This window comes from Camellia sinensis, chromosome 11, assembly GCF_055761805.1.
Source record: "Camellia sinensis isolate YWXY chromosome 11, ASM5576180v1, whole genome shotgun sequence".
Taxonomy (NCBI): domain Eukaryota; kingdom Viridiplantae; phylum Streptophyta; class Magnoliopsida; order Ericales; family Theaceae; genus Camellia; species Camellia sinensis.
Window position 1 is genome coordinate 126,243,966 of NC_138971.1, and position 8,553 is coordinate 126,252,518.

Consider the following 8,553-nt stretch of genomic DNA (forward strand, 5'->3'; position numbering starts at 1 on the left):
ATGTTTAGTGAGCTGTCAGAGGCAGTGGGGGGTGGATGGATGTGGCGGTAAAATTTAGTCTTTAATTGTGTATCTTTTGTATTTTATATCATTATAATCATTTGTTTCATTTATCGTTGTCTTAAAACTTATATTTTTAGTGTATATCAAAACCTATATATCTTTTGACTATTGGTCATAATTAGGCATTTTTAAGTCTTTAAGATCATAAAGAGGTTTTAGACACTAGATAAATACATTAGGAGGGTTTTAGGTACTAATAACAATCTATAATGACAATTAATCTTGAAGATATAATATGCTTTGAAAATACAAAAAATGACGTTAATAATAAATATAACCACAGTTTGCATATTACTAAAGAGTCTACAAATATAAATAGTGTGTGTTCTACTTTAAATAATATTATCGATATTATGTGCTCTTAGTTTTCTAAATTAGATAAAAATAAAAAATAAATCAAAATTATCTAGAAACTAAAGTTGAGTTTATAGAATTCAAAATAGACAATTTAGGTTCTATAATAACTATTGACTTAAACAAAGAAGCAAAAATCCAAATAAACAATTTTGTAACTCAATTAGAAGCCATATCCTTCATAAACAATGATGCAATGAATAGTCCAAAAGATAACTCCATTCCTAGGCTATTTTATGGTATAGAAGATATTTTGGTACTTCAAACTAGTTCTTATAATATGACTAAATATAAAAACATTGTTGAAATATTGGATTATTGGAAAAAAATTATATAAAGACCCAGATATAGGTATTGATGAAATAAATAGGCTACTAGATCAGATAAGAGAAACTTATTTAGAACATGAAGCCATTTGACAACACTTCAATTATGATATTAATATATCAACTAATGATGATGATAATCATTCTGATCTGAAGAAACAATAGATAAATAAATAAGGGAAAAGGAAAGGTAGAAGAGCCGAATGATCCCGAATTGTTTGGCATATGAGAAGATGGAGAAAATTGACTTTATTCAAACAAATGAAGTTAAAAATAATACTAATACTGGAAGTACCCCCAATCCTATACCTGAGCGAATAATATCTAAAAAAGATAATAATCACTAGTATCCAATAACTCAAAATGGTACTTATTTAGACTTGTTTCATGTTCCATTTAAGGATCAACCACAATCAATTGATGATTGAGCACAATAATTGTCCATTATTATTACCAATTATAAAAATAGTTGTTCAAAGAAAAAATTCCTTGATTATATTACAGCAACTCTTCAGGGAGATGTGTTGCAATGGTTCAGACAATGAGAAAAATCTGAAACTGAAAAAAGTCAAAAAACAGTTTTGTTGGCAAATTTTTTCACACTTGACACAATATTAGCTGAGTTTGTAAAAATCATAAAAGAAAATTTATATGGTTTTGTAGGAGATACTAATTTGCAAGAAGATGCAAATTATATTTTGACAAAATTAGAATTATGTAATGAGAGGGTAATTTTTGGTAAAAGTTGGGCCGAGCTGCGAGATGGACTTTATGGCCCAAAGTACGAAGGACTGGATAAAAAGGCCCAATGGAAATATGAAAGTTACTCCGGTCAGAGTGATAAAGTTACTCCGACCCAGGAGAGATGTTGAGTTACTTCGGTCCGTGCAGCCTTTCTAGTTAGGCCGGTCTCAGAGATAGTCCGGTCATAAGGTATTCCGTTTAGATCGGTCGGAATGTTGCTACTCGGTAGAACGGTCCGAACACACCATGGTTCGTGTATGAGAGAACCGAGATATGGTGTAACAAGAAGAACCGAACTACTGTTAGTACGGCCTACTCTGTGGCTTAGTATAGCCAGGCTTATCTCGGTCGTATGGCAGTTCGGCCATGATGAAAACCATCCCATTTGGTTAAAGCAGTGGGGGGGTGTAAAAGGATAAGCATTATCCTTAGGAGTATGAATCCTATGAGAACTTTGCATGGAGGAGTACAAGTCCTACTAGGGTTGTGCCACTCGAAACCTATAAAAGCTTACAAATATCACCTTGGAGGAGGAAACAGAACACAACACACAATTTTGCTTTCTGAAAACATAGAGCTTTGTCTATTTGTCAAGTTTACTGACTTAGGCATCGGAGAGGTTTCCGGCACACACCCGCCGGCTAGCTCACGTTTGTATTTTCAGGTGACAAAGCGACGTCGTACGGAGGAGCGTGGACTTGGTCAACAGGATTATACGAGAAGGCGTATTTCTTTCCCGTACAATTGGCGCCGTCTGTGGGAAAAACAGACAGAACGAAACCTCTTGACTAAGCTTCTCCTTTTCTCATTCAATGGCACACATTGAAGACTTGCCGCAGTCCGCCGTCGACGGACTAACTCCAGAAGGGGGCGCAAGGCGTGAAGGATTACCTTCTGTCCCTCCCATGGCGGACTTGGAGCCCCAAAGACATACCTCCAGGAGGGATGCTAGGGGGAGACGGACTCACAGCCCCCGTCAATCCCATTCTCAAAGTCCCGACAGACAAAGACGGAGGATTGACCCTCAAACCCTGGAAGATCGCGTGAAAGAGCAAGATGAATTGATAAAGAAGATGGCGGCGGACATGGAAGCCTTGAAGCGCCAGATGAAGAAAAAAGAAGTGGCGACAGGAGAGGGGCGCAAAAACAAGACGCCCCCTCGCCACTCAGAAAATCGTAGTAGGAATACTACACCCTCGCAAGGAGAGAGCAGAAGCCTCAGGACAGGCGACACTCAATCCTGGTCTTCCAAAACTCGTCATTCCAGGTCTAAGAGGACGAGATCTGAGAGATCATACACTGAAGGAAGCACATATTGGCCTTCACATTCGCACCAAACCAGATCTAGACAGACAGAATTACCCAGATCATCCGACTTACGAACCGTGCTCGAAGAGAAAGCACGATGCAAGGAGGATGCCAGGGCAAGGGATCCACATAGAGTTTCAGCCTTACAGTGGTTGGCTACTCGGACGCATGGAAGCGTCGAGGTTGGAATGCCAATACCGCGACCGGCCTACGAACCAACGGACAAAGCATTGGCAAGACTACAGATTTCGCCGTTTGTTCCAGCAATCGAAAACGCGCCCCTACCATCAGGCTTCCTTCAACCGAAATTCACTACATATGAAGGGAAGACGGACCCGTATTCACACTTGAGCCACTTTCGCCAAGTCATGGCCGTATACAGGCGAAACGAGGCCTTAATGTGCATACTCTTCCCATCAAGCCTTGGCGACCTAGGCTTGACTTGGTTCGAAAAACTTCCAGAAGGCAGCATAGCCTCCTGGGCTCAATTGGCAGAAGCGTTCGTAACAAGGTTCCGAACAAACACAAAAACACCGGTGGAGATCGACCAGTTACTCTCCATCGACATGGGGGATAAAGAGACCCTTAGATCCTACAACAGTCGCTACTAGGAAACATTCAATCAGATTGGGGACTGCCCCACCAATCTCGCCATTGCACAATATAAAAGAGGCCTTCCAGTTGGGAACAGACTGAGGGACTCGATTACCATGACGCCACCCCTCACTATGGAAGCCCTGATGGAAAGAGTGCATCAGCACATCAGGGTAGAAGAGGATGGCGCACGTGCCAAAGCAAAATCTAGTACGACCGCAGTACCTGAAAAGAAGACCTCAGGAAAGGTCAATGCAGTAGATCGTCAGAGCAAAAACGGACGTGGCAGACGAGATAACGGAGAAGACCCTGATAAAACATGGTTGAGAATCCGTACTGCCATAACCACGGTGTTCAAGAAACCGATATATCGGATTCTTAGCGAAATAAGAGATGAGCCTTACGTCAAGTGGCCAGCCAAGCTAGGAGAAGCCCAGAAGGATTATAACGAAAGATCACGGTGCACCTTCCACAAAGAAAAAGGGCACCGCACTGAGAATTGCACACCATTGAGACAACACCTGGAAGAATTAGTGGCAGCAGGCCACTTGGATAAATACATTGAAGGAGGGACGCAACCAGCCCCCCAGGATCACAATAACCCCAACGGAATGCCAATCGACGCCCCACCTCAAGGCATTATCAATGTAATACATGGAGTCTTTGAACCTGAGCGTGTATGCGAGCTCAGGGGATCAATCAAGAAGGCTGAGCACTTTAGAGAGGTGCTAAGTGCCCAACCAGCCATCAAGAAGGGAAAGACAGAGGCAACAAATGTAATGTCCTTTTCGGATAAGGACTTGGATCGAATATACTGTCCTCACAATGATGCCCTAGTCGTCACTCTCCGAGTCAAGGATTTTGACGTCAAGCGGATTCTGATTGACCAGGGTAGTTCATGTGAAATCATGTACTACGACACATTCAAACAACTGAAGCTACAAGACAAAGACTTGGCGCCTGCAGTTTCTCCCCTAATTGGATTCAACTCCATGCCAGAATGGCCCGTCGGCAAAATAATTCTTCCAGTCAGAGCAGGAAGCGTGACAAAACAAGTGGAATTCTGGGTGTTGAAAGTCCCCTCCACTTACAAAATCATCCTGGGCAGAACATGGCTGCATGCCATGCGATCGGTGGCGTCATCTTACCACCAAGTAATGCGGTTCCCCAACGACACTGGTATAATTGAAGAAGTCTATGGAGATCAGATCATGTCAAAGCAATGTTTCGCCACGGTGAATGGCAGCCGCGCTGCCAAAGGATACGTTCATTCGGTGGAAGAACCGGAAAGTAATGAACTATTCGCGGACGTCGGTAAAGAGGCTGATCAAAAAGCGGTGGAGGACTTGGTGGAGGTAAAAATAGATGAGAAGAACCCGGATAAGTTCTTATTGCTTGGATCGTCGTTGTCCAGCACTGAGAGATTAGAGGTCTTGGAATTCTTGACCTCTAACATCGAAGTGTTTGCCTGGACGCCCTACGACATGCCAGGCATTGATCCAAACTTCATCAGTCACCAACTCAATGTCCACCCATCCGCCAGACCAGTCATTCAACGCACACGCAGATCGGCACTCCACCACGCCGAAATAGTGGCAGAAGAAGTAGGCAACCTGCTGGAGGCAGGAGCAATTAGAGAAGTGCACTACCCAAGATGGATCTCCAACACAGTCGTAGTGCCAAAAAAGAATGGTAAATGGCGTGTCTGCGTCGACTACAAAACTGTCAACAAGGCCTGCCCAAAAGATAGCTTTCCTCTACCAAGGATAGATCAACTGGTGGACCTGACGGCAGGGCACAACCGACTTAGCTTTCTGTATGCATACAGAGGCTACCACTAAATCGCCATGCATGAACCAGACCAGGAGGTCACATCCTTTACAACACCAAGGGGATTATACTGCTACAAGGTCATGCCCTTTGGCCTAAAGAACGCAGGGGCGACATTCCAACAGATGGTCACCAAGATGTTTGAACCATTGTTAGGCAGAACAATGGAGGCTTACATCGACGACATGGTGGTCAAAAGCAAGGATGAGAATGACCATCTTAGGGACTTGGGAGAAATGTTTGAAGCCTTGAAGAAACACAAGTTGCGCCTCAATGCGTCCAAGTGCACATTCGGAGTTGGATCTGGCAAATTCTTGGGCTTCCTTGTGACCAACCGGGGTATAGAAGCAGACCCCTCCCAGATCAAAGCAATCCAGAAGTTGGAGAGACCAAACTCAGTCAAAGAAGTGTAGCATCTCACCGGCATGGCGGCTGCGCTCAATCGGTTCATAAGCAAGTCGTCAGACAGATTATGACCATTCTTTCAAGCTTTAAAAGCCAAGTTTGAGTGGGATGAAGAATGCGACCGAGCTCTGGAAAGCTTGAAAGAGTACATGTCTTCCCCACCACTGCTTGTTACTCCAGTACCTGGTGAAGAACTCTTTTTGTACCTGGCAGTCTCTCAGCACGCAGTTAGCGCAGTGTTGGTTCGTGCAGAAGGAATACAACACTTGCCCATCTTTTATGTCAGCAAGACATTGTTGGGAGCCGAAACAAGGTACTTGCCCTTGGAGAAACTAGCATTAGCATTAATGATGGCATCCAGAAAATTGGCACACTACTTTCATGCCCACACCATAGTCGTTCTCACAGCTTTTCCACTAAAAACTTTGTTTGAGAGGGCGAACTTTTCTGGGCGAATCTTAAAGTGGGCAGTAGAGTTGGGACAATTCGACATCAAGTTCCAACCCAGAACCGCAGTAAAGGCCCAGTCTTTGGCAGACTTCGTCGCAGAATTCACTCCTGGTAGTCATCATATCTGCCCAGTCGACCTAACTGACACGACCGAACTAGGGATGGAAGTTGACGCCGGAATAGCGCAACCCCTAGCAGTTAGCACTCAGTCAGACTCCAAGGCAGACCAGACCAAGGACAACAAGGAAGAAACAAACAAAGATTCACCAACAGTACAATCAGATGACGAAGGGCAGACAGCAAACATGGACCTTGAAGAAAACACCATCCTTGACCCTACGACATCATCTGACCCCTCCACTTGCTGGAAGTTATTCGTTGGAGAGATGTGGAAGCTCTTTGTGGATGGAGCATCCAATCGGCATGGTGCAGGACTTGGCATAGTCCTCATCTCTCCAAACGGCCTGGTTGTAGAGCAAGCAATCAACCTTGGCTTCCCAGCATCCAACAATGAAGCGGAGTATGAGGCGCTTCTCGCAGGACTCAAGTCAGCACACTACATGAAGGCCACCGAACTAATGGTTTACAGCGACTCACAACTGGTGGTAAATCAAATTTCTGGCGACTATGAAGCGAAGGATGACAGGATGGCCAAATACCAAGAGTTGATCAGAACAGAGATCAAGAAATTTGAAGTAGTAAGGATAGAACAAATCGGCAGAGAGGAAAACAGCAGAGCAGACGAACTAGCAGGCTTCGCCTCAATGGCAGATTCCTCCATACCTCATCCACTACTGATCGACTATTTACCAAGACCAAGCATAGAAGATCCCGAAACAGAAGAAGTATGTTGCGCAGAATTAGGCCCCTCTTGGATGGATCCCATAATCCTGTTCCTAAAAGACGGCATCCTACCAGAAGAAAAAAAAGAAGCCAACAGAATAAGGGCGAAGTCGCAGCGATTTTGGCTATCTCCATCTCTGGCATTATACAAGAAGTCATTCTCAGGGCTTTACCTAAAGTGCGTTCATCCCAGCAAAGTAGAAGCATTCTTGTTCGAAATACACGAAGGAGTGTGCGGAAGCCATCAAGGGGGAAGGTCGCTAGCTTACAGGGCCATTTCACAAGGTTATTGGTGGCCATATATGCAAGCAGACTCAGAGAAATATGTGAAGAAGTGTGAGAAATGCCAAAAATTCGCACACCAAATACATCAACCAGCAAGAGAACTCCTACCATTAACTAGCCCATGGCCTTTCGCAATGTGGGGCTTGGACATAGTAGGACCACTTCCAACAGCACCCGGCAATAGAAAATTCTTTCTCGCAGCAACAGACTACTTCACAAAGTGGGTGGAAGCAAAAGCATTGGCATCAATCAAAGAAAAAGATGTGAAGAAGTTCGTTTGGCAGAATATCATCACTCGGTTTGGCATACCAAAAGCACTGATCTCAGACAATGGTACTCAGTTCGACGGCAGAATCTTCAGAAACTTTTGTGAAGAGTACAAGATAGAGTTCTACAATTCTACACCGGCATATCCTCAAGCGAATGGCCAAGCAGAAGCATCAAATAAAGTCGTCTTGGATGGACTAAAGAAAAGGCTAGAGAAGGCAAAAGGCAAGTGGGCGGATGAACTTCCTCATGTTTTATGGGCTTACCGCACCACACCTCGGCGATCAACAGGAGAAACACCATTTTCCTTAGCCTACGGAATGGAAGCAGTAATCCCACTGGAAGTTGGCCTCCCCACAATTCGAAGCAAAAATTTTGATCCAGACTTGAATGAAGAATCCATAATATTGGAACTCGACCTTGCAGAAGAAAGAAGAGAAAGAGCACTGGTTCACATCGCCGCTTACCAACGAGAGTTAATCAGAAAATACAACAAAAAGGTGCATCCCAGACAATTCAAGATCGGCGATTGGGTACTGCGCAAAGTAATGGGAAACACCTTGGTTCCAGGAGACGGCAAGTTAGGGCCAAACTGGAAAGGTCCTTACAAGGTGGTTGGGTTAGCAGGCAAAGGGGCATACCACCTAGAAGACAAGGACGGCAAAGCAATCCCTAGGCCATGGAACACGGCCAATCTCAAGTTATTTTACTTTTAGCTTTTCTTTTTCAAACATGTGTAATTTTTTCTTTCTTCAATAAAACTAGCAATTCTTTTTAGCACGAGTTGTTCTTTGTAAAAGATAAGCTTTAGTGACGATTAGGTACATTGCAAGCATTTTATTCGAAGTTAGCTGGAAAAACTAACTTAGAGGTTGGCTGGATTAAACCAACACCTTCCTAAGCCCAGGATTAGGATCCAGGCTGCAGGACGTTTGGTCGGAATAACCAAACATTATTCTAAGTTAGCTGGAAAAACTAACTTAGAGGTTGACTGGATTAAACCAACACCTTCCTAAGCCCAGGATTAGGATCCAGGCTGCAGGACGTTTGGTCGGAATAACCAAACATTATTCTAAGTTAGCTG